The following is a 27496-nucleotide window of genomic DNA, read 5'->3' as shown; positions in this document are numbered from 1 at the left end:
CATTAATTTTGCGACCACAACTGCTGAGTTGTGTGCTCGTGCATTGCCGTGTTGGAAAAGGACCTTTTTGCGGTCTAATCGCCGGCGTTTTTCTTGCAGCTCGGTTTTCAAACGGTCCAGTAACGATGACTGATATTCACCTGTAATAGTTTTACCCTTTTCCAGATAGTCGATGAGGATTATCCCTTGCGAATCCCAAAAGACAGTCGCCATAACCTTTCCGGCCGGAGGACTGGTCTTCGTCTCTTTCGGTGCAGATTCTCCCTTGGTAACCCATTGTTTAGATTGTTGTTTGGTCTCAGGAGTATAGTAATGTATCCATGTTTCACCCACAGTGACGAAACGACGTTTAAAGTCCTGCGGATTCTTCCTGAACAACTCGCAACACTTCACACGATTCCGTTTTTGGTCAAGCGTGAGCAATCACGGAACCCATCTTGCGGTTAGCGTTGTCATGTCCAAATGTTTATGCAAAATATTATGTACTCGTTCATTCGAGATGCCCACAGCACTAGCAATCTCACGCACCTTAACTCTTCTGTCATCCATCACCATATCGACAGGGGATTTCAAATTGATTCCCTATATCTAGTTTTGCACAAGGCTTTTGACACCGTACCTCACAAGCGGCTCGTAATCAAATTGTGTGCTTATGGAATATGGTCTCCGTTATACGACTGGATTCGCGATTTCCTGAGAGATCACAATTCATAGTAATTGATGAAAAGTCATCCAGTAAAACGGAAGTGACTTATGGCGTTCCCCAAGGTAGTGTTATAGTCCCTCTGCTGTTCCTTATAAACGATTTATAAGACAATGTGAACAGCCGTCTTAGGTTGTTTACAGATGACGCTGTCGTTTATCATCCAGTAAAGTGATCAATAGACCAAAACCAATTGCAAAACAGATATGTTAAAATTGTACGAGAATTGGCAGTTGTCCCTAAATAATGAAAAGTGTGAGGTCATCATCATTAGTGCTAAAAGGAATCCGTTAAATTTCGGTTTCACTATAAAGCAAACAAACCTAAAGGCAGTAAATTCAACTAAATACCTCGGAATTACAATTACGAACAAATGAAATCGGAAACAACGCATAGAAAATGTTGTGGAAAAGGCGAACCAAAGACTGCGTTTTATTGGCAGAACACTTAGAAGATGCTATAGATCTACTGAAGACACTGCCTACACTACGCCTGTCCGTCTTCTTTTGGAGTACTGCTGCTCGGTGTGTGATCCTTATCAGATAGGATTAATGGGGTACATCGAGAAACTTCAGAGAAGGGCACCACGTTTTGTATTATCGAGAAATAGAGGAGAGTGGGTCACGGACATGATACAGGATTTTGGCATTGACACCACTGAAACAAAGGCGTTTCTCGCTGCGGCGGTATCTTCTCACAAAATTTCAATCACCAACTATCTCCTCCGAATACGAAAATACACTCCTGGAAACTGAAATAAGAACACCGTGAATTCATTGTCCCAGGAAGGGGAAACTTTATTGACACATTCCTGGGGTCAGATACATCACATGATCACACTGACAGAACCACAGGCACATAGACACAGGCAACAGAGCATGCACAATGTCGGCACTAGTACAGTGTATATCCACCTTTCGCAGCAATGCAGGCTGCTATTCTCCCATGGAAACGATCGTAGAGATGCTGGATGTAGTCCTGTGGAACGGCTTGCCATGCCATTTCCACCTGGCGCCTCAGTTGGACCAGCGTTCGTGCTGGACGTGCAGACCGCGTGAGACGACGCTTCATCCAGTCCCAAACATGCTCAATGGGGGACAGATCCGGAGATCTTGCTGGCCAGGGTAGTTGACTTACACCTTCTAGAGCACGTTGGGTGGCACGGGATACATGCGGACGTGCATTGTCCTGTTGGAACAGCAAGTTCCCTTGCCGGTCTAGGAATGGTAGAACGATGGGTTCGATGACGGTTTGGTTGTACCGTGCACTATTCAGTGTCCCCTCGACGATCACCAGTGGTGTACGGCCAGTGTAGGAGATCGCTCCCCACACCATGATGCCGGGTGTTGGCCCTGTGTGCCTCGGTCGCATGCAGTCCTGATTGTGGCGCTCACCTGCACGGCGCCAAACACGCATACGACCATCATTGGCACCAAGGCAGAAGCGACTCTCATCGCTGAAGACGACACGTCTCCATTCGTCCCTCCATTCACGCCTGTCGCGACACTACTGGAGGCGGGCTGCACGATGTTGGGGCGTGAGCGGAAGACGGCCTAACGGTGTGCGGGACCGTAGCCCAGCTTCATGGAGACGGTTGCGAATGGTCCTCGCCGATACCCCAGGAGCAACAGTGTCCCTAATTTGCTGGGAAGTGGCGGTGCGGTCCCCTACGGCACTGCGTAGGATCCTACGGTCTTGGCGTGCATCCGTGCGTCGCTGCGGTCCGGTCCCAGGTCGACGGGCACGTGCACCTTCCGCCGACCACTGGCGACAACATCGATGTACTGTGGAGACCTCACGCCCCACGTGTTGAGCAATTCGGCGGTACGTCCACCCGGCCTCCCGCATGCCCACTATACGCCCTCGCTCAAAGTCCGTCAACTGCACATACGGTTCACGTCCACGCTGTCGCGGCATGCTACCAGTGTTAAAGACTGCGATGGAGCTCCGTATGCCACGGCAAACTGGCTGACACTGACGGCGGCGGTGCACAAATGCTGCGCAGCTAGCGCCATTCGACGGCCAACACCGCGGTTCCTGGTGTGTCCGCTGTGCCGTGCGTGTGATCATTGCTTGTACAGCCCTCTCGCAGTGTCCGGAGCAAGTATGGTGGGTCTGACACACCGGTGTCAATGTGTTCTTTTTTCCATTTCCAGGAGTGTATATTGATGACTCCGAAGGAGTAGGGAGAAATGATCATCAAAATAAAATAAGAGAAATCAGAGCTCGCACGGAAACATATAGGTGTTCTTTTTACCCGTGCTCTGTTCGAGAGTGGAATAACAGACAACTATTGTGAAGATGATTCGATGAACACTCTGCCAGACACTTAAGTGTGGTTGTAGCCATGTAGCTAGAGGTGTACATGTAGATGTTATTGTTCCGTTAGTTGTAATGTTAGTGTTACGCATTGAACGATAATAATGAAATTGGTCGATACTAAGGAGAACAATCGTGGCATGGTTGTAAACGCATGCACACTGTGCTGTTGTTAGTGACTTAACATTTACGACAATTAACACGTTTTATTGACTAATTTCATACCATTTTTTCATATCTACTCAATTTTCAGAGAAGTGGCCGTTTCCGAAAATGTTATGTGTCGACCGTGATGAAAATTAGCCAAAGAACAAATGGCATTTCGTAGATAAAATATAAAGTTATAGTTCTAGGAATGAAATTTTCGCTCAAAAGTTAAATGTGTATGAAATATAAATATCGTTAACACGAATGTGCATTTTTTTTTATCACAGAGACTATGTCTCGTTGTCTGACATTCCTTTTATGAACATATATAAATAGATTACAGCTGCTCTTCTCGCTTACCGAACGACACTTCGCTTGTCAGTGAAGAGTACCGACCTTCGTTGTTCTGTTGTGTGACGTAGACTGACACAAACTAGGCAAATTCACGTGGAGTGTGGAAACCAAAAGTGACGTTAAGACTATGACTGAAAATGCCATAAGTAGTGAACATTAAAAGTACAAGAAACGTAACCCAAACCAGTACCGACGAACCGAACTAGAAAATAACCTACCACACAACAAACAATCGTAGAGTTCCGAATTAAAGTCCACCTCCAGGAAAACTAGGTAACAGTTATATTCGAAATCCAGCGTAATGAAAACATCAATGGCACGATACGAACTGCCGATTCGCCCGGTGGAGGGGATATTAACCCTAGCAATAACAAGGCAATTTCGTAACGTTCGTTACCAAGGAAGGATACTTTGTGCTCACACTAAAAAAAAACAAATTTTGTTAATTGTTGTTGAATTATATTAACAATATACGTCTTAAAGAGGGACTGATGTGTAAGTGGGGTCCAGAACTTGAAAATAACTTTAGTGTCCAGAACCTGAAAATAACTTTTAGCACACTCTTAGCAATCTCAACGTACTTTCAATGACGTGCCGTTATGACAAACAAACAAAATTTTACAAATGCAAATTTCGTTCATTGTTGTTCGCTTTTACTCGAGATATTGATGTGTAAGTACGGCCCTGAACCTAGAAGTACTGAACACAACATTCATTGGGGAAAATGACACCTACTACTGAGACTTAAATTTTTCGGTTGAATTTAACTGAAAAATATAAAACATACACAGAATCTGGTAGAAGATTTCATTAAAAACAACAAACTTTCTTTTAGAAATTTTAAAATGTGAAGTGCCTGAGTAGATAGCAATATTTTTAAAAAGCGGCCATAAAGTAACATCCCCCTCTCCCCCTCTGATATTGCGAGGATTAAATTATGCAGTAGCGGCCATCCCCATGTGACATGTTTGCCACCACCGCTGCAGAAAGCTGACGAGAAGGCAGAACTCAGCGCCGTACATTTTTATATCACTGAGAATGAATGTACGAGTGGCTGATTGCCTCGCACACGTGCCAACTTAGTGAAGACTCTTCTTAACGGTACTCAATTATGCAGCCCTTCAGATCGCAGTAGCAAAAGCGGAGCAGATTTGGGACGGACGTTTCCCCCAGCGGTTAACATTAAATACTGGTCTCGGACGCAAGCCATTGCTGCCGTCAATCAACGCTCTTGAGTATCCTGGGGTGAATTTTCTGTAAATGAGATATGTTATTAACAGTTGTTGCTACTGTTTATGAACGAAAAACGAACGAACATTAACCAACCACACCATCCCTCTGACTTACTCCCAATCCGCTGAACTCTCCTTCGCAAGGGCGACGGCTCTAATCCACGTCCGACTATCCTGGTTTAGGTTTTCCATTATTTCCCCAAATCACTCCAGGCTAATGTCTGGCGGGTTCATTTGAAAGGGCAAGACCTATTTCCTCCCCATTCTTGCAACAATGTGAGCGTGTGTCCCGTCTCTATGATTCCGTTGTCGACGGGGCGTTAAACCTTAATCTTCCTTCCTTCCTTCTCCCAGTCTACTGTCTAGCTCCATTTAATTTCGCCTCGTAAAATAATATACTTTCACACACACACACACAAACACAAAGAGACACACATACACACGCACGCATAGACACACACACACACACACACACGCACTCACTCACTCACTCACACCACACCACACCACACCACACTTAGGATTTTGTTTTTAGCCTAAATCCTGATTCCTTTCCCAATTCTTGAGCTATTCGTGTCTGGGTCTCTGTCGGTTTCGCAGCGCTAACAGCTGCCGTTTGTTTTCCCGTCAAACGTGCAGCTGCCTGCAGTCTGTAGATGATGCAAAAGGGCTTCAACGCTGCTGGTTTGCACGTGCCACTCAGGTGACAATATGGGCTAATTTCATGTGGTTTATGATTTTATGGTTTTCCCAAGTAATTGTTGTTTTACCATAAATATATTTGTTTTCATTGCAATATAAAGAACTCAGAGAGCTCATAATTTATCACGCTGGTAGTGAACTAGGAACATTTTGATCGTCTTGACAATTTGGTGTTCGCAATCCGCCCGTATTGGTTACATCTGATGATATGCTTTATGATACTAATTACATTAGGAGCTGTGGTACGTCTTCCTACCTTGTTTGTAAACGTTTTTTTAGAAAAGAATATCCCTTTATTCAACGTGATTTCCTTGCTCCTATCCGTTTCTTCCCTTTTTGTAGATCTGAAGGTGGTTGCTCAGTAAACGAAATAGGTTATCTAACTGCTTCCTTATATTCCGAACATGAAAAATAAATTTACTACGGGCCGCGTGTCTCTTTACCCGACTGTTTCATGTCCTACAAATTGGCTTTGTAATTTTTACTTAATTTATGAAAACTGGCTTAGCATTCGATCGCAATTTTGTACACTATGCGACGATTTTTCGCGTACGAATAATAGTTATTTGTGTTTTCCTGGATGCTACTCTATTAAAATCTGTCAAAATTTATAAGACTAGTAACACAAATCCTACTTTGCTAGAACATTCTAAGAAGTTTATAATACCACGTTTCTGTTATCATTTCCGTTCGTTGCCTGCGAGCAAGAGATGTGCTCTGAGAAACATCTGTGCATAGAACTAAACGTGCTGTGGTAGTGTGACCGAAGGATAGGTGACGCAAACCACTTGCTGCTACGAACCTTGGAAATGGAAATCCTTGATTGTCAGATGTTGCTGACTGGCTCGAGGAGGAGGGGGCGACCAGTGTTAAACGTCCCATCGACAACGAGATCATTAGAGACGGAGCAGAAGCTAGGATTAGGGAAGGATGGGGAAAGGAAGTGCTCTTGCGCTTTCGAATCGATTGAGGGAAATCACGGAAAACCTGAATCAGGAGCACAGGACGCGGGTTTGAACCGTCGTACTCCCAAATGCGAGTCCAGTGTGCTAACCACCTCGCTACCCCGCTCGGTGATTGGCTCGAAGCAGCAGTAATGTTCCATCCAAGTTGTATCCTAATAACGTTTCAGGCACCGTTGCTAACCATCATGTATCGCCATCGCAACATAATTTAATAAGTCCAAAGTGTGCAAACATTAGACAGTAGTAAAACGCCAAGATCTCTTATATCCTCCAGTTGTCTGATAAACTGCTTGTGACTACATCGTAATACGCGGAAGATCCAAAACATTATGGCCACCTTCTTAATAGCTTGTTGGTGCACCTGTGGAAGGCAATCCAGCGATGATTCTGCGTGGCATAGGCGGAACCAGTCTTTGGTGGGTTTCCGGAGATATATAGCACAGTTTCCGTAAATGACCCGGTAGTGGTTTGTGAGCCCGGAATTGACGCCCAATAGTGTTCCACAAGTGTTGCATTGGTTTCAGATTAGGCGAGTTTGGTGGCCTAGACAGAGTGAGTTCATTATCATGCTCCTCGAACTACTTAGCAGGACTCCGGTCTTGTGACACGGGCAGTTATCACTCTAGAAGATACTATCGTTGCCGGAGAAGGAATCCAGGTGGTCTTCAATAACGTTCACGTAGACCTCCGCTATGATGTTTGGTTTGTGGGGCGCTCAACTGCGCGGTCATCAACGCCTGTACAAAGTCCCAATTTTTACACAGCCTAAGTTGTGTACACAGTCCATTCTACCCGCTGCCACTAACGATGATGATGATGATGATGATGATGAAATGAAGAGAACAAAACAAACATACAGTCCCCGGGCAGAGAAAATCCCAAACCCGGGAGGGAATCGAACTCGGGTCCCATGATCCAGAGGCAGTAACACTAGTCACTTTTTTTTAATCTTATTTTATTCTATATTGTTCGTTGAATTGGTTCGGGGCGGACGTCCGATGGCACCCGTTTAGGTTCTTCGTTCATCCGTTCACTCAGTTTTTTGTTACAGAGAGTAGCTAACCTCTGACCGAACACGCTGAGCTACCGTGCCGGCGTCACAAGACCACGAGCTGTCCTGGTGCCTTAGATTACTACTGCAGGTCCCATGTAAGCGCAGGTGAATATCCCTCATACCACAACACCGCCCCCGCCGGCCTGTGTCTGTGGCGCTGTGCGTGTTTCAAGAGGCCGTATGCTCGAATGACAATGTATCCAGACACAGCCATCGACGAAATGTAATAGGCAATATGATTCATCCGATCAGGTGACAGGTTCCGCTGATCCACGGTCGTATCTTGATGATTCTGTACTCGCTGCAGTATAAATTGATAATGTCGTTTTCAACTTGGGAACACGTAGAGGTCGTCTGCTGCAGAGCCCCATGTTCAACAGTTCGCGCTGAGCTGAGTGCTCCGAAACACTTGTACTTACACCAGCATCTGTCGCAAGATCTGGACGGATTGCCACATGTCCCGCTTTACAGAGTGAGCAAGCCTCGAACGTGCACGTTCTGCGATGAGGCGTTGAATTCCAACACCCTATCGCTCATTTGTGGTTTCACCGTCCTTCAACCGCTGTTCACAGATGCTCACGACAGTAGCACGCAAACAGTTGATCATCTTAGCGCTTCTGAGATTCTTGTTACCAGGCTCCAGGCCATACAACGTGCCCTTCGTCAAAGTCGCCTCTTTTGTCATTGGAATTAGCTAGTTGCGGTCCATATCATCGCTAGAATGATTCGCCATTCACCGCTGTTCCGTGTATACGCTTTCGGCGTTACCTGCCCGCAAAGCCACCAGGCGACACTTCAGTGTCTTGATGGCCTGGCATCATAATCTTTTGTCACATAAACGTAAAACATAAGACAATTTTATAACACAAAATTCAAGTGTGCGCTCGAACAGTGAAGCAGTGCACCAGTCCTTAAATCCAGATAAGCGACCTGGAATATTAGGTATTGCAGTAGCCCCAGTAGGTCCTGTTCAGTCAGTTATCATTTGATAGTCGAACCAAGTTTTTTTTGTCTCCTCAGGGGAACTCTGTGGAACAGCACAGCTGAAACTCTGTCAGTTTTTCCAGTGCCTTCCTGCTTTTCTAAAAACTTTGCACTTTAAATGAATGTGCACCAATAAAGCTTTTTCGTATTATGTACTGCTTCTCTACGCGCTTCTACGAGGGTAATCCCAAAAGTAAGCTCTCATATTTTTTTATAAGTACATAGACCTGTTTATTTCTACAATGGTTTACATCAGTTTACAGCTTGATCATTTAGCTATTTTTCGACATATTCACCATTTCTGTCGATGCATTTTTGTAGTCTGTGTGGCGGTTTTTGTATGCCCATGTCATACCAGCTCGCCGCCATGCTGTTCAGAAAGTTATGAGCCTAATCTTTCACCTCGTCGTCGGAGCTGAATTGCTTTCCGGCCAAATGTTCTTTTAATCTAGGGAACAGGCGATAGTCACCGGGCCCCAAGTCAGGACTATAGGGTTGCTGGGTGATTGTGTTCCACTGAAACTGTTGCAGGAGAGCAACGGTTTGCCGAGCGATGTGTGGGCGAGCGTTGTCGTGGAGAATGTGTACGCCCTTGCTCAAAATTCCTCTTCTCCGGTTCTGAATTGCCCGTTTGAGTTTTTTCAGAGTCCCACAGTACCTGTCAATATTAATTGTGGTCCCAGTAGGCATAAAGTCGACCAACAATACCCCTTTCTGATCCCAAAAACGGTTGTCATGACTTTACCGCCAGACTGTGTTCGTTTGAATTTCCGCGGCTTTAGCGAAGAAGGATGCCGCCACTGGCGTGATTGTTGCTTGGTCTCAGGTGTCAAGTGGTATGCCCATGTTTCGTCACCCGTGACAATTGAGTCCAGGAAGTTGTTCGGCTGCAAGGCGCTGAAGAAAGGCGCGGGAAGCATCAACTCGTTGCCGCATGTGGTCCTCAGTCAGTACGCGTGGCACCCATCTTGCGCACACCTTCCGGTACTTCACAATGCTTCCGTTAGAATTCTGCGAGCGGTGCTTCGGGAAACCTCAGGAACCAACGTGCAGAGATCATCCAGGGTGATCCGCCGATCTTCACGCATGCTTTGCTCAGCCTTCAACACTGTCTCCTCAGAAACTGACGGTCTCCCGCTCCTTTGTTCGTCGTGAATTTCGGTCCGACCAGCTGCAATCTCTCTACACCACTTACGAACATTTTTGACATCCATGCACGACTAACCATACACTTCCGTCAATTGGCAACGGATTTCAATCGACGCAGTGCCCTTTGCGTTCAAAAACCGAATAAATGCGCGCAATTCGCACTTGGCGGTAACAACCAACCGGAGCTCCATTCTCAACGGCTGTCAAGCCAAGACTGAGCGCCTCAGCGCGGCATGCACCTGTTTACACACAGCGCGTGAAGCACTCTTCATAACAGTGTGACCAACTGCCACATAAACAGAGTTCTGTACTTATAAAAAAATAGGAGACCTTACTTTTGGGATTACCCTCGTATATCAAGAGAGTTCGACACCTACCTACATTTACATATATACATTCCAAGACAAAAAGACAAAGACTCACCACGAAGGAATTATCCGAATGGGACGGAAATCGGTAGATGTGACGTAAATGTACAGACAAGCAAATGATTGCACCTTCAAAAAGAAATGGATGATTTATTCCAATACAAGAGCTCCACAAACCGTGCAAGTAAGTTGGTCCACCTCTGTTCCTAATGGCAAGGACAAAGACAAGCAGTACAAATTCTCACCGTGTGCGGGCGGGCGTTATCTTGATGAAATGAAAGCCCAGGATGGCTTGCCATGAAGAGCAGCAAAACGAGGCGTATAATATCTCAACGTATCACAGTGCTGTAAGGGTGCCAGGGATGACAACGAAAGGGGTCCTGCTATGAAATGAAGTGGCGCTCCAGACGATCACTCCTAGTTGTCAAGCTACCTCGCGGGTGACTGTCAGGCTGGTATTCCACCGCTGTCCGGTGCGCCCCCCAGCACGTCTTCGCTATTCATCGGGGCTCAGTTCGAAGGGGCTCATCCCTGATGACAGGACTACTCCAGTCAGCGGGGATTCCAGGCCGAATGTGCCCGACACCATTGTTGTTGGTGGTGTAGCTGGGCAAGGAGTGCCGTGAGCTCAGCTCCCTTTCTGTGAGCCGCCTGTTAATGGCCCTTGTGAAGCGCCATTTGCGCATCGGATCGATGACAATGACGAATCCGGGGTTGTGAGTGCCCCTTTAACGATTGCTCGGTCTTCTGCCGTGTGTCTAGGTTGACCGCATCCTGCTTCACGCTGTGTTCGCCAACATTGTCGAATAGGGGCATCGCTCTCGAGCGATTCACCTATTACTCCAAACGGCTTCTTTCGACCCACCTACATGCCCTTTCTCAACTACTGAGATCTGCGTACGTGGTTCATGCACCTGTCTGCGAGGCATAGTTACTGCCCAACTGAGTACACGGAATGAAATTCGCAAGGCCTTTATGCCCTTGTTTCGACATGAGCCCTGTTTACTATCCTTGCCATCTGCGCGGCGAAATTGCGCTCCAGCGTCAGAAATCATCCACCGGTATTTTGCCTTTTGTATTTTCAGGCCTTTTTGCCTTAGAGTGTACTCTGCAAGCCAGAGCACAGTGAACGCCGGAAGGAAAATGACTTTCTATCTTCTGAAATACATCCAGCAAATAATTCAGGACGTAGGTTGCAAGTGATATTCTGAGACGGAGAGTTTGCCACAGGAGAGGAATTCGTGGCGGGCCACATCAAACCAATCAGAAGACTGATGACCAAAAACGCGCTTCAGTCTTATTCTCACTATCCCTCAGCGATATGTTTGATGGGGGCAGCAGAATTGTCTGTCTTCTTGAAATACGGGTTATCTAAATTTACCCCACAGGATTTCTCTAGAACAACAGCGCCTTTTTTCGAAATGTTCCCATTTACATTCCCCAAACATTTCTGTTACACTTTGTGTGTGGGCTGTAGCGACCTGTTACGATCCTAATAGCGCATCTCTAAATCCGCTCAATGTCTGTCCTTAAAGGAGAATGCTTAGAACTCGAAAAGATCTGAAAAGTGGGTAATTGCGGTAAGCTTTCATAAAAGGAACGAATGTATAAGACAGAATACGAAAGAATTTTTCATGTCTTTGACCTAGAATAGTTTTACTAGCAACAGCCTTAGCACTGTGTGTTTGGTGACCGGCAGTGAGACATTAACTACCTTCACCGCTGAAACGCTCTCACAGGCGACGAAAAATTTGGCGTCGCTGTCTCCAGACGAGGCACTGTTGATGTGGAAGCATCCGTGGCGAGAAATTGGACAAGAAAGTGGGGGAAGGGGAGCGGGCAGGCGGGGTGAGTTGCGTGGGACGTAATTGCGGCTGGAGATGCTGCGTCCGTCCCCGCCATTCCTGCCGTGCAGTAAGCAGTGAGCACTTCTCGCCACAGCGGGAGACCAGCCTAGCTCTTGTCAGCGCCCGACGGGAAGGCGAAAGAGTGCGAGAGGGGACGATGCTACAGACGTCTGTACCCGCGTCTGTTCGTCTCAGGTCGGTTAGACTGTAACGGTTATCCCGTTAGTAAACATACAAGTGGCGCTAAACCTATAATATTCTTGAGGAATCAAGTTTGCCAAGATTGTTAACAGTTCTTTTTATTACTATGACCGGTTTTGACAGATCTACGTTGTATCAGATCACATATAGAATAACACACAATTAAAACATTCGGTTGGATACCGCTCTATTCTGTGCAAGCCTCTTCATCTCCAAATAACTGCTGCAACCAACGTCCTTCTGAATCTGCTGACTGTACTCATCTCTTGGTCTCGGTCTACGATTTTTGCCCCCCCCCCCTTTTAGTCAAATGGTGTCAGAAATTTCTTTTCTCCCCAGTTCTTTTGTACCTCCTCATTATTTCCGCAATCTGATCTTCGGCATTTTCTTCTTTAGCACCACATTTCAAAAGCTTCTATTTTCTTCTTGTCTAAACTCTTTACCGTCCATGTTTCAGTGCCGTACATGGTTCCACTCCAGACAAATACCTTCAGAAAAGACTTCCTAACACCTAAATCTATATTCGATATTAACAAATTTCTCTTCTTCATAAACGCTTGTCTTGCTGTTGCCAGTCTGTATTTTATATCCTGTCTTCTTCTGCCGTCATCAGTTACTTTGCTGCCCCAATAGCAAAAGTCATTTACTACTTTTAGTGTCTCGTTTTCCTCAGCATTAGCTGCTTTAATTCGATTGCATTCAATTATCCTTCTTTTCCTTTGTTGATGTTCAAATTATATTCTCCTTTCAAAACACTGTCCGTTCTGTTCAACTGTTCATCCAAAATCTTTGCTGTCTCTGACAGAATTACGATGCCATGTGGAAACTTCTTTTTTTCTTAATTTTTTCTCCCTGAACTTTAATTCCTACTTCAAATTTTTCTTGGTTTCCAGTACTACTTGCTCGTTGTACGGAACAATAACATAGGGGACAGGCTACAACCCTATCTCACTCCCTTCTCAGCTCTTCTTCCATGTCATGCCCCTCGATTCTTATAACTGCCGTCTGATTTCTGTAGACGTTTGGAACAGCCTTTCGCTCCCTGTATTTTACCCCTGCTACTTTCAGATTTTCAAGGAGATAATTTCAGGGAACTTTGTGAAAAGTTTTCTCTGAATCTACAAATGCCACGAATAAACTTAGGTTTCCCTTTCCTTACCTGATCTTCTAAGAGAAGTCGTAGGGTCAGTAGTGCCTAGCGTGTTTCTACGTTTCTCCAGAACCCAGACTGATTTTCACCGAGGTCGACTTCTACCAGTTTTTCCATTCTTCTGTAAGGAATTCGTGTTAGTATTTTGCAACCATGACTTACTAAATAGTTCTGTAATACTGACATCTGTCACCACCTGCTTACGTTGGAATTGGAACTATTACATTCTTCGTGAAGTCTGCTCGCAGTAGCATATCCCCCATCTCATATTCATTCACGTCCTCTTCCCTTTCTATTATATTGTCTTCAAGCTCAGTTCCGTTGTACAGACCTTCTATACTCCATCCAGTTTTTTGTTTTGTCTTCTTTGCTTAGTACCGGTTTTTCATCTGAGTTCTTGATATTAATACAGTCGCATTTCTCCAAAGGCCGCTTTAATATTTTTGTAGGCGGCATGTATCCTTCCCCTAGTGAAATACGCTCCTAAATTCTTACATTTGTCTTATAACTATTCCTTCTTAGCCATTTTGCACTTTCTGTCAGTCGTTTTCTAAGATATTTGTATTCCCCTTCTCTTCTTATATTTTCTCCTTTCATCAGTTACATTCAATATGTCCTGTGATATCCAAGGATTTCTACTAGCCCTCGTCTTTTTACATACTTGATCCTCTGCTGCATTCACTATTTCGTCTCTCAAAGCTACCTATTCTTCTTCTTCTGTGTTCCTTCCCCTGTTCTAGTCAATCGGTGCCTAATACTTCCTCTGAAACTCTCGACAACCTCTCGTTCTTTCAACTTATCCTGTTTCCATCTTCTCAATTTCCTATCTTCTTGCAGTTTCTTCCGTTTTAATCTAGAACTCATAACTACTAAATAGTGGTCAGAGTCCACATCTGCCCCTGGAAATATACTACAATTTAAAATCTGGTTCCGAAATCTCTGTATTGCTCTTCCATAACCAGTCGGAAACCTTTCAGTGTCTCCAGGTCTCTTCCACGGATACAACCTTCTTTCATAATTCTTAAACCAAGTGTTAGCGATGATTAAGGCCGCGCGGGATTAGCCGAGCGGGCTAGGCGCTGCAGTCATGGACTGTGCGCCTGGTCCCGGCGGAGGTTCGCGTCCTCCCTCGGGCATGGGTGTGTGTGTTTGTCCTTAGGATAAGTTAGGTTAAGTAGTGTGTAAGGGTAGGGACTGATGACCTTAGCAGTAAAGTCCCATAAGATTTCACACACATTTGAACATTTTTTGATCGATGATTAAATTAAGCTCTGTGCAAAATCCCCCAGCCTATTTTCACATACTATTGTTCCTTCTCTTCCTTTTCTCACTGTCAAATTCCAGACTCCCATCACAATTAAATGTTCACCTCCCTGCACTGTCTGAATAATTTCTTTTATTTCATTATACATTTCTTCAATCTCTTCATCATCTGCGGAGCTAACTGGCATATAAACTTGCGTTGCTGTGGTCGGTGCAGGCTTAGTGTCTGTCTTGGCTACAGTAATGAGTTAACTATGCTGTTCATAGTAGCAACCCGCATTCATATTTTCTTGTTCGTATTAAACTTACTCCTGGATTACACCTATTTTATTTTGTATTTATAACCATTTATTCATCTGCCCAGAAGTCCTGTCCTTCCTGCCACTGAACTTCACTAATTCCCTCTGCCTCTAACTTCATCCCATCTATTTCCCTTTTAAATTTTCAAACCTACTTGCCCACGCTCCTCCCCGCAGAGCATTAGTTTTGTTCCTTGTGGTGACGATCTCCTCCTGTGTAGTTCCCGCCCGGAAATCCGAATGGAAAACTATTTTATATCCGGAACAGACATGCATGCCCCTGGAAAAAATTATGGCTGTTGTTTCCCCTTGCTTTCATAGAATATAATTATATATTTTTTTTATATCTATATTTTCGGCTACTGGTTGTTGTTGTATTACCAAGACAATTCGTATATCTACGAGATTGTTCTTGGATGAGTAGAAATAAATAAATAAATTCTTTCATTTATTGCTACTTCTGACCACCATGTTGGTGTAAGTAGTATTTCTATGGGGCTTCTGGCCGACGGTTTATGTACTTGTGACGTCACACGTCAGCCGGCCAGTGTGGCCGAGCGGTTCTAGGCGCTACAGTCTGGAACCGCGAGACCGCTACGGTCGCAGGCTCGAATCTTGCCTCGGACATGGATGTGTGTGATGTCCTCAGGTTAGTTAGGTTTAAGTAGCTCTAAGTTCTAGGGGACTGATGACCTCAGAAGTTGAGTCCCATAGTGCTCAGAGCCATTTGAACCATCACACGTCCCACTTGCCTAAATGCAGGGGCAGGTGCCTAGAACACAACAGTGGACTCTCAAATTAAATGTCGCAATACTATTTCCTTGTCTAAATTATCTGTACTATTTTTCTGTAGCACTATTAAACACATGTGGTATAAAATAATATGCGAAGCAGGCAAGGCAGCGACAGTTCCAAACAAAGAAACATGCATTCCGAACGGAGATAGTATTCTGACACCGCAAGCTGACTGTGTGTGTGTGTGTGTGTGTGTGTGTGTGTGTGTGTGTGTAAGAGCGTGCCATAAGTTGAGAGTGGCGGTCAGATATTTAAAGAGCACAATTGTTCAAAAATGTTCAATTGTGTGTGAAACATTATGGGACTTAACTGCTAAGGTAATCAGTCCCTAAGCTTACACACTACTTAACCTAAATTATCCTAAGGACAAACACACACACACACACCCATGCCCGAGGGAGGACTCAAACCTCCGCCGGGACCAGCCGCACAGTCCATGACTGCAGCGCCTAGACCGCTCGGCTAATCCCGCGCGGCAGCACAATTGTGTCCATTACGCAAACTAATTATGTTAATTGTGTTTGTACTAGCCCAAATATTCCTCAAGTTCGTAAATTATTGATGATCAACGAAGTCCGTTTTGCCTGACTCACCATATCAAGTGTAAATTACTAACCAGTAGCTCACAGCTCCTTTCTAACGTCAATATTTTTTTATGTAAATTTATCAATCCAGTCAACAGATTTAGTACGTATGATCGAATATGTGTTGAATTCAGATGTTAAAACTACTCTTCAGTATGTTATTTAATCGAAGTGTCCTGTAGTTTCCACTGAGTTATCATCAGAGGATGACAATGTTTTGTACTGCAAGATAAAGCTATTACTCTTGTGTGGAGTCACTATAATGTTCTGATGATTCTGAAAAGTAGTTAAAAGTGGGATAGTTGAAAAACATAGCAACGCTCGTTTCGTCCGTGTATGAGATGCGTAACACCTATGAGTTCTGAGAAACATGTACACATCTCCTATACTGGAGATTTGAATGCAGCTCTTTGGACCACCTGACGTGCGAATCTGTGTGTTCCATGGGTCAACGATTGCTCTCGCGCGTCCTTTGCAGAATGGAGGCAGTGACAGGATACCCCTTGATATGCAAGCAGGGACTCGTGTGCCACCAGTGCGTAACGCACGCAGGCCAGCAGAAAGCTTGCTTCTCTTCTCCGTCTATACACGTCTGCTGAGGATGTCGTGATCCTCACACGAGATGTACGTTGGTGGTCCAGCTGTCTATCGTAATTGCCGGTTCACTGAATTTTCTCAACAGCGTTTTGCGTAGAGTTTCTTCTTCCCTCCAGAGAATCCAATTTAAGTTCATATAGGTAGTAAACGAGGGTTGCTAACCTTTCATCTTTCCACTTTCAACTGCTTTTCGAGGTCATCCAAACGTTATAGTGACTCCATGCTAGGGTATTAACTTTATCTTGCAGTACAAAACGTTTGTCGACTTCTGCTGATGATAGTAATTATGCTGTCACACAGTGGAAACTGCATGACACTTCGATGAAATATCGCACTGAACACAGCTTTTAAAATCTGAATTCAGTACACATTCGATCAAACTTAATGCTTTTTAACGAATTTACAAGTCTGCATAAAAACACTGAGATTAAAAAAGATGTGTCAGGTACTGAGTAGTAATTACTTTTCTAGTAGCTGACATGGGGTGCAATGCAGTGTGTTGATAATTTATGAATTTGAAGAGTATTGGAACTAGCAAAAATATAGTTAACATCAATTTTTTACCTAATGGAAATACTTTTGCTCTTTCAGTAACTTATACCCACTGTTAGCTTGTGACACGCAATTCCAGCATGTAGTGTTAGAATACTGTCGGAATTATGAACACCTGTTTGTTTGTTTGGAACTTGAACTATCACTGCCTTGCTCACTTAGCACATTATTTTATCTACATGTGTCCTGTACTGCACCGCGCGGGATAGCCGAGCGGTCTAGGGCGCCTTGTCACGGTTAGCGCGGCTCTACCCCGTCGGAGGTTCGAATCCTCCCTCGGGCATGTGTGTGTGTGTTATCCTTAGCGTAAGTTAGTTTAAGTTAGATTAAGTAGTGTGTAAGCTTAGGGACCGCTGACCTCAGCAGTTTGGTCCCGTAAGACCTTACCACAAATTACCAAAAAAATTCTTGTACTGCTATAGAATATTAATACAGACAATTTTTATTTGAAAATAGCATTGACACTTATGTCAGTCCGAAACCTTCCACGGAATAGACTATAGCAGACTTTATCTATTGGAGTTACTGAAAAATTCTGATGGAATATCACTGTGCAGTCAGAGGAAGTTGGATTGCAGGTATGGCAGAAAGATTCACCACACAACTGCTATTTTTTACAAAGTGCATCACAAATTAAGAGTTGAAGGGCAGAAAGTGAAGCTGTGGTTGAGAAGGGAGCGAGACAGGGTTGTAGCCTATCCCCAACGTTATTCAATCAGTACCAAGGAGGAATTTGTAGAGTTAAAAACCATTCAACAGCCAAGACAGTATAAAATATATATTTTTTTTTAATTTAAGACATCCGGTTTCAACAGACTATTCCTGTCTTTTTCAGGTCTTAAAATCTTTTGTTGTAAATCAAAACATGCGTGAAGTTAGTGTAAAATGTGCAGGTTTTACAACAAAAGATTTTAAGACCTGAAGAAGACAGCTTAGTCTGTTGAGACCGTTTGCCTTAAATAAAAAAAAAATATTTTATGGGATCTTGGCTGTTGAATGGTTTTTAACAATTAATCAGATCACTGATCAATTCTTTCAAAATGAGAAAATTCAATGAAATTTGTAGAAAAAATTAAACCTCAGAGGAAAGAAATAAAATCTTTGAGATTTGCCGATGATGTTGTAATTCTGTCAGAGAGAGCAAAAGACTTGGAAGAGCAGTGGAAGGTAATTGACAATGTCTTGAAAGGAGGATATAACATGAACATCTGCAAAATCAAAAACAATTTAAACGAATTTGGAAAAAAATAAATTTATGGCACGCATGGACTAAAAGAAGGGATCAGTTAATATGACGCATTTTAAGGCATAGTGGAATAGTCGATTTGGTAATGAAGGGAATTGTAGGGTAAGCAGGTTCAAATGGCTGTAGTTTGCACACACTACTTATTCGAAGATGAAGAGGCTTGCTCAAGATAGAGTAGCGTATGTCAAACCAGTCATCGGTCTGATTGTGAATAAGATGTACCTGACGCCGGTATTTGCGCAAAAGCCACTTCGCCTGCTTTTGTTTGTGGTAATGCTTGTTTCTCAGTTTAAAACTGTCGAATAAGAACTTTCCTACTTCATACGCTATTTTTAATGGTGTGAGGAGAATAATACCACAGTCTATTCAGCTCACTCATACTATAAGTTTTTTCTGAACATACCGATGCAGGTGATAGTTTCCGCGTAAGTCAGATATGAGCGACTGTTCTTTCTCTGATAAGCTCAGTTAATGCAGTTTAAAATCTGTACCAAATCGGGTTCGGGGTCGATCGCTCATTCGTAGAGGGTATTTTCATGCGTAGCTATCAGAAAAAATGTATTGAAAGAGGGCGCACAGTCCAGTCGACATTCGTATACTTAGAAAAAGGCGTATGACACAGTGCTATCAAATGAGTTGTGGCTGAACATGAGGAATAAAGGTGTGTTAATGCTCTACATAAATGCCTTGCATCCTACATTGTGGATCTGCCAGCTCGGCGAAAGCTGATAATGCGTTAACAGAGGAATTCGAAATTAGCAATGGGCTTCGACAGGGATGTCGACCGACTCCTCTGTTATTTACAATTCATCTGGAATAGTTAAACGCGCCGGCCGGAGTGGCCGTGCGGTTCTGGGCGCTATAGTCTAGAGCCGAGCGACCGCTATGGTCGCAGGTTCGAATCCTGCCTCGGGCATGGATGTGTGTGATGTCCTTAGGTTAGTTAGGTTTAATTAGTTCTAAGTTCTAGGCGACTGATGACCTCAGAAGTTAAGTCGCATAGTGCTCAGAGCCAATAGTTAAACACCGAGAAGAAAAACTAATTCTATGGGAATGTCAGTGGGAGATGATAAACAATACTTTCTCTTATTTGCTCATGACCAGGTGACAATGTCCAAAGTGAGATGGGGGCGAAGCTGTTCGAAGAATTAGACAAACGAGATTTCAAAATAAACACAAGGAAAACTTAGTGTATGATAATGCTAGGTGACAAACAGCATCATTAGATGGTTTGAATTTTAGTATCAGTATTTACTATTAAATGTTGCTCTGTTAAATATCTAGGCATAACTACATCCGCGAAATAAAGAGTGTAGCATATATTAAAAATAAGAACGGATAAGGAAAACGTGTTATTCGACAATCAAAGGTCAGAAGTCGGAGAAAAAAGACATAGAGAAAAAGATCAGCTGCTGTCCATGAAAATGGAGTCTCAAGATCAGAACACATCAGAAATGAAGAAATCAGAAAAAAGTGATGGAAGTGGAAGAGAACATAATGGAAGGTACTGAGAGAAAGATGTTACTATGGTATGACCGTTTAGAGACTGTGAATGAATACATATTGCCAAAGAACATATGGAGGTGGATCCCAGAAGGAGAAAGGGAACGAGGCCAGCCGCCTAGGAGACGACAGATGTCAAGGAGGCTATCGACTCCAAGAATATCGAAGAGGGGGATTGGAAGACCGTAAACTATGGAAATGATGTAGCAAGAAACGACATTGGCTGTAAACGACTCTCAAATACACTCCTGGAAATGGAAACAAGAACACATTGACACCGGTGTGTCAGACCCACCATACTTGCTCCGGACACTGCGAGAGGGCTGTACAAGCAATGATCACACGCACGGCACAGCGGACACACCAGGAACCGCGGTGTTGGCCGTCGAATGGCGCTAGCTGCGCAGCATTTGTGCACCGCCGCCGTCAGTGTCAGCCAGTTTGCCGTGGCATACGGAGCTCCATCGCAGTCTTTAACACAGGTAGCATGCCACGACAGCGTGGACGTGAACCGTATGTGCAGTTGACGGACTTTGAGCGAGGGCGTATAGTGGGCATGCGGGAGGCCGGGTGGACGTACCGCCGAATTGCTCAACACGTGGGGCGTGAGGTCTCCACAGTACATCGATGTTGTCGCCAGTGGTCGGCGGAAGGTGCACGTGCCCGTCGACCTGGGACCGGACCGCAGCGACGCACGGATGCACGCCAAGACCGTAGGGTCCTACGCAGTGCCGTAGGAGATCGCACCGCCACTTCCCAGCAAATTAGGGACACTGTTGCTCCTGGGGTATCGGCGAGGACCATTCGCAACCGTCTCCATGAAGCTGGGCTACGGTCCCGCACACCGTTAGGCCGTCTTCCGCTCACGCCCCAACATCGTGCAGCCCGCCTCCAGTGGTGTCGCGACAGGCGTGAATGGAGGGACGAATGGAGACGTGTCGTCTTCAGCGATGAGAGTCGCTTCTGCCTTGGTGCCAAGGATGGTCGTATGCGTGTTTGGCGCCGTACAGGTGAGCGCCACAATCAGGACTGCATACGACCGAGGCACACAGGGCCAACACCCGGCATCATGGTGTGGGGAGCGATCTCCTACACTGGCCGTACACCACTGGTGATCGTCGAGGGGACACTGAATAGTGCACGGTACACCCAAACCGTCATCGAACCCATCGTTCTACCATTCCTAGACCGGCAAGGGAACTTGCTGTTCCAACAGGACAATGCACGTCCGCATGTATCCCGTGCCACCCAACGTGCTCTATAAGGTGTAAGTCAACTACCCTGGCCAGCAAGATCTCCGGATCTGTCCCCCATTGAGCATGTTTGGGACTGGATGAAGCGTCGTCTCACGCGGTCTGCACGTCCAGCACGAACGCTGGTCCAACTGAGGCGCCAGGTGGAAATGGCATGGCAAGCCGTTCCACAGGACTACATCCAGCATCTCTACGATCGTCTCCATGGGAGAATAGCAGCCTGCATTGCTGCAAAAGGTGGATATACACTGTACTAGTGCCGACATTGTGCATGCTCTGTTGCCTGTGTCTATGTGCCTGTGGTTCTGTCAGTGTGATCATGTGATGTATCTGACCCCAGGAATGTGTCAATAAAGTTTCCCCTTCCTGGGACAATGAATTCACGGTGTTCTTATTTCAATTTCCAGGAGTGTATAATATACAAGCTCCTGATTATACTGATTATGCGGACCCGGGACTGCGTGGGTACGAGAAAAAACACGGTTAATCCAAAATACTTACGTTTTTACAGGAAACTGCCATTTGCTATATTTACAAAACACGCTACATCCCACATCTGAAACCCCACTGCATTACTTAAGAGTTACTCGCTGGAACCTGACAATTTATTTACAAATTTACACTTAAAACACATTGTCTCCCGTATTACAAGCTTTCAGTCTACTTTTCAGAAATAATCTTCCATTTGTTTCTGTTTCTGTTTTTATTCACTTGTACAAGGGAGTTGAAAAATGTCTGTGTGACCCACAGGAGGTAGTATTGGTCAAAAATAGACGAGAAGTTCCTATAATTATAAGTATGTCCGGAAACCACACATGACTTGTCGTGAGTAATATGCAGATATCTGGTGCAGGATTCTCAAGAGATGCAGGTGAGGCATCAAGATCCCTTCAGTATCAATATATGCTCAGGAATTATCGATGACAGACTTATAGGGCCACATACCAAACACGGCGCTGATGACTTCATCGTTTAGCTCTCTAAAATACCAATCTCATCACTTTCCCGAACAAATTAATAGGTGCTGCGTACCACCCATTTCTGGGCTATGAATTACCAGTGTTATTGGAGAACGTTACCCTAGAAGAAAGAAGACGACTGTGGTTTACGCATGACGGAGTACCAGGCTATTTTTTACAGATTGTGCGACTCTACCTCACCGGTAGATGAATTCTTCAAGGAGGTCCGATAGCATGGCCTATCCGTTCACAGGACGTACATCCGCTGGATTTCACGCAAAGAGAACATTTAAATATAAGGGGCAGTCAAATGAAAGCGAGACAGATGGAAAAAGTAATTAAACTGTTTATTATCTCAAAATTAATCGCCATAAGTGTTATTACATTTATCCCACTGTGAGCCAAGATGGTTATTGCCATCATGGAAAAATGTTTGCGATTGCCTGTGGAACCGTGACTGTGCCCAGGCGTGCACCTTTCCGTCCGAAGCAAGTCGACGGTCACGAATGTCTTCTTTCAGGGTTCCCAAGTATGGAAATCGCATGGGGAGAGATCGGGACTGTGTGGGGAATATGTAAGAGTTTTCCAGTGAAACTTGTGCTGTGTAGTCGGAACAGCCTTGGCAGCACGCCGGCGGCCATTATCCTGCGTCAGAATTTTGCTACCCCTCAACATTCCTAGGCGCTTGGGCTTGACGGCGCGCTTCAATTTTTGCGAAGTGTCCACATGCCGCTGTGCGTTAATCGGCACCTTGTCCCAAAAAGCGGGTCCTTGCAGTCAAAGAAAAAGGTCATCATGACTTTCCCGGTGCCGGTGTGTACGGCGTTGGATTTTTTCAGTGGGGGTGAAGCCATGTGCTTGCATTGTTAGCTTTGACGCTTGCTCACCTGCTCAAGAAGCTGACACCATCTTTCATCTTCCGTGACAGTGTGGAACAGGAAACGAGATTCTTGATCGCGATACCATTCAAGTTGTTACAATTTGTCAACTTTCTGTTCAACTTCTGCCTCTCCATCATGCTATAGGGAACCCACTGCACACAGATCTTCCGGAACTTCAGGTGCTCTGTCATGATGGCGTCCAGGACTGGTTCAAATGGCTCTGAGCACTATGCGACTTAACTGCTATGGTCATCAGTCGCCTAGAACTTAGAACTAATTAAACCTAACTAACCTAAGGACATCACACACGTCCATGCCCGAGGCAGGATTCGAACCTGCGACCGTAGTGGTCGCTCGGCTCCAGACTGTAGCGCCCAGAACCGCACGGCCACTCTGGCCGGCCAGGACTGGTTCGATAACATTATTCACACAAGCGACTTTTATTAGGATCCCCTCCGCAATCCCCCCCCCATCCCCCCTCCCCCCCCCCCCCCCGCTCTTCTCAGTCGTCCTCATACAATTTCACCTGTGTCGGTTTTCTCTACTAATTGTGAAATGTGTTGTATACAATCTTGCAGTTGAGCTTGCCTGGCGTCCTTAGCGGCAGCTGCTAATTGTCTTATGACAGAAATCTTACAGTTGTGACACCTTAGCTACCCTCTCAGCTTGGCGCCGCAAGCGGCTGCTTGTGTCATGTATACCTTATACCGACCCTGACGCCGGCCGGAGTGGCCGAGCGGTTCTAGGCGCTACAGTCTGGAACTGCGCGGCCGCTACTGTCGCAGGTTCGAATCCTGCCTCGGGCATGGATGCGTGTGATGTCCTTAGGTTAGTTAGGTTTAAGTAGTTCTAAGTTTTTTGGGACTGATGACCTCAGAAGTTAAGTCCCATAGTGCTCAGAGCCATTTGAACCATTTGAACCGAACCTGACGGCGTGACATTACTGTGACTCGCCCAACATCAGCCGAATGTCTTCCACCGTCCGCAGTCGATGATTTCTGATGGTTCATCCACTGCATCAACGACAGAAGAGGTAATGACACTATGAACTTGTCCGGATCGATTGCTGCCTTTCATTGAATTTCCTTATAACGAAAGGTGATTTGTTTTAATTGTAAAAAACCTCAACAGCCAAGATCGCATAAAATATTTCTTTATTTAAGACAACCGGTTTCAACATCCTCAGGTCTTAAAATCTTGTGTCGTAAAACATGTTCATTTTAAGCTGAGCCTCATGCACAAGATGTCCACTTGTACTGTTGTCGTGGGTGTGGGCCTCGTGTCTATCTTGGCTACAATAATGCGAATGCATTCACTATACTGTTCGTAGTAATTATCCGTGTTCCTATTTTTCATTCATTATTAAACCCACATATGTATTTCCCCTATTCGATTTTGTATTTACTATAACCCTTTATTCACTTGACCAGAAATACTGTTCCTCCTGCCACCGAACTTCACCAATTCCCTGTATATCTAACTTCAACCATCCATTTCCCCTTTTAAATTTTCTAATCAACCTGCCCGATTAAGGGAGCTTACATTCCACGCTCTGATCCGTAGAATGGCGGTTTTGTTTCTCCTGATAAGTACATGCTCCTGAGTAATTACCGCCCAATGATGCGAAAGGGGGACCCTTTTACGTTCGAAATATTTTACCCAAGAGGATGCCTTCATGATTTAACCATATAATGGAGCTGCACTCCCTCAGGAAAAATTACTGCTGTAGTTTTCCCTTGCTTTCAGCTGTTTGCAGTACCAGCACAGCAAGGCCGTTTTGGTTGTGTTACAAGGCGAGATAAGTCAATCACCCAAACTGTTGCCCCTGGAACTACTGAAAAGGCTCCTACCCCTCTTCAGGAACCACATATTTGTCTGGCCTCTCAACAGATACTCCTCCGTTGTGGTTGCATTCTACGGTACGGCTATCTGTTTCGCTGACTTACGCAAGCCTTCCCACGAATGGCAAGATCCATGGTTCATAAGGGGTGTGGGGGGGGGGGGGGGACATAGACAGTATAAATAATACATAATAATGATCAAAAGAAAAATGGTGCAGACACAAATTTTATACAATATTGGATTTGGTAATATACGCAGGTACACTGCTCCTGATTGGCACATACTGGAGTACACGGCAGTACGCTTTACACTGTAGCTCTTTTACACTGATTAAAAACGGAACACTCATGGATCACGATTTATACTGTGTATATTGCGATATATGAAGTAAGAAAGAGGGACTCGGAACATTTTCACTGACATTTTACTGCGCTTTTTCATCTTGGTTATGTTGAGTGGCTGTGTTGGGGAACGGGGAGGGTGGAGTAGTGTCGGTGATGGTGCTGGTCACATGTCGCCAGGAAGGGAGTTGTTGATGAATGTCTCCAGCGGTATCCGGAGGAAGTTTTGGAAGATTTCTTGGTACTTCCTGTGCTGATTCTCTCTTGTGTCCTTCCCAGAGTTTCATGAGGAAGTCCGGGAGGTCCGTTTGTTTCTTGGCAATTATGGCGTTGACCTGTCATTGCAAGGCTCCTTAGTGTTGCCATTCGTTTTGGCCAAGGAAAGGGTTTTGTGTCTTGAGCAGTGAGTGCTGTGGTTTTGACGGTCCTCGGGCCTGTCATGTTTATTTCTGTCACCATTTTCTGATACGTGTCTCATATTTTGAGACTACTTTGGCACGTGAAACGATGCTCCAGGGTGCCCACACTGTTGCATGCTTCGCATTTCTGTTGGTATCTGTTTTATTTGCGCCAGCCTTTGGTTTATCAGGATTGTTCTATTTACTGTTCGAGCCTCTTCGGCGTGTTTTGATATCACACTTTCGGAGATGTTTTCCCGCATTTGTAACCAATTATATTCGGGAAACTTAATTTCAGTTGTGCTCCTCGTTGGATTCCCATTCAGGGCTCTGTATATGTTCTTCGTAGTTACGTGGCTGGGGCTAGGTACTATGGTAATAGCATAGTTCTTGCTGAGGCAGAGCTGCTTGACGTGCCGTGTTTATACAGGATGTGGCTGGTGTCTACCGGCGCTTCCCCTGATGCAGGCCTAAATCTCGCCAGAACGCTGCTTTGGCGCTTCATGAGCTTTTGTACTGCATGGCGGGTGTCCATTTCAGCAGCAGCGCGGCACATTTGGTTCATACGTCGACCAGGCCGAATACCCCTTCGGGTGCCGGCAGTGAGCACGTTGTTTGCACCGCTTAAAATGTTACCCTTTCACCTTAAGAGATAGTGGACGGGGCCCTTAGCGCTCTGATATTTCCCCTGAGATACAGAGGATTTGCGTGAGGTACTAGGCTTTCGACAGGATCGTTGTGTTTCAGTGTATTCTGACGAGAACCCGTATAGTGTGTAGCACGTACTTCCAGTTGTAAGTGGCCGTTTTGAGAGGACAGGGCTGTATGGCTGTACCGAGTACTTTATGTCTCTCTACTACCTCGTACCACTGATCAGCTGCATTTAGTTGTTTGTTGCCAGTCAGCAGTTGTACTGTTTTCGTTTTATTGATTTTTGTGCCTGACGCGTCTTCAAAATACTGCATGATGTCGTATTTGGGCTGTGTCTTCTTGTTCTTAAATTAAAATACCCATGTCGTCTGCGTAGGCCACGCAGGCTACTGTCTTGTCTCCTATGGAGAGACCAATAATACTGTTCGCGATTTTTCGCAGCAGTGGTTACTTCAAAGAGCGCCATTGACAATTGACAGGCTTGCCTCGTTGATCCGTTTAGCTCTACGTGTCGGGTGATCTATCCATTTACAACTATTTTTGACCTCACATTCTTGAATATCTTGTCGATGATTCCGCTAATTTTTTTCCCCGAAACCGAACGTAGTGAGCGTTTCATCAGGTAACTGGGATCGATCCTGTCGAAAGTCAACTGATATTATGGTAGCTGGAATTCTGGTTGTGGCTTCTTGTACTCTGGCATCTCTGTATGTGCAGGTGGCGTCAAAAATGCTTGTGCCTGACACTGCGCACGCCTGCCACGTGCTTATCACTTTCTTCATCGCTGTTTTGACGTTATTTGCGACACGTTTTGATAACAGTTTATAGTCAGCGTTGAGGAACGTGATTTGGCGGGAAAACTTCAATGTGGCGGGCACCTTTGTTCTTTGGGACGAATGTTATTGTACCTTCCAGTAGTGGAGATGGAATTTCTCCCACACTCAAAGTCTCGTTGATCACTTCCATGATTTGTCCTCCTACGGTAACGCAGCAGGCGAGGTAGAACTCGAGCGGGATGCCGTCAGCACCTTACGCTCTCCCTCTGGCTCTGCTCTCGATTACGTCTTTTACTTCTTCTTCATCAACGTTCTCCGTCAGTAACGCCCTGACTGCAACTGTTAGCATTCCTCTTCTTTGCTGCAGTATGTTTGCAACTG

At 45.1% G+C, this 27496-nt stretch overlaps 1 protein-coding gene across 2 annotated transcripts in view; it reads left to right on the top strand.

Moving 5' to 3' along the window:
* LOC126234428 (multiple inositol polyphosphate phosphatase 1) overlaps nucleotides 1–27496 on the top strand; it is a 298738-nt gene that overhangs the window by 123207 nt on the left and 148035 nt on the right. The window contains exon 1 of one of the 2 annotated variants that reach the window (XM_049943122.1): nucleotides 11891–12019. The exons of the other annotated variant lie outside the window; for it this stretch is intronic. The gene's annotated coding sequence lies outside the window, so the exon portion shown is untranslated. Of the gene's footprint in view, nucleotides 1–11890; nucleotides 12020–27496 lie in introns of those variants that run through there. 2 annotated transcript variants of the gene reach the window in all.

The sequence above is a fragment of the Schistocerca nitens genome, chromosome 2, assembly GCF_023898315.1.
Source record: "Schistocerca nitens isolate TAMUIC-IGC-003100 chromosome 2, iqSchNite1.1, whole genome shotgun sequence".
Lineage (NCBI taxonomy): Eukaryota > Metazoa > Arthropoda > Insecta > Orthoptera > Acrididae > Schistocerca > Schistocerca nitens.
Note: the sequence above shows the minus strand (reverse complement) of the source record. Positions and strands in the feature narration are given on the sequence as shown.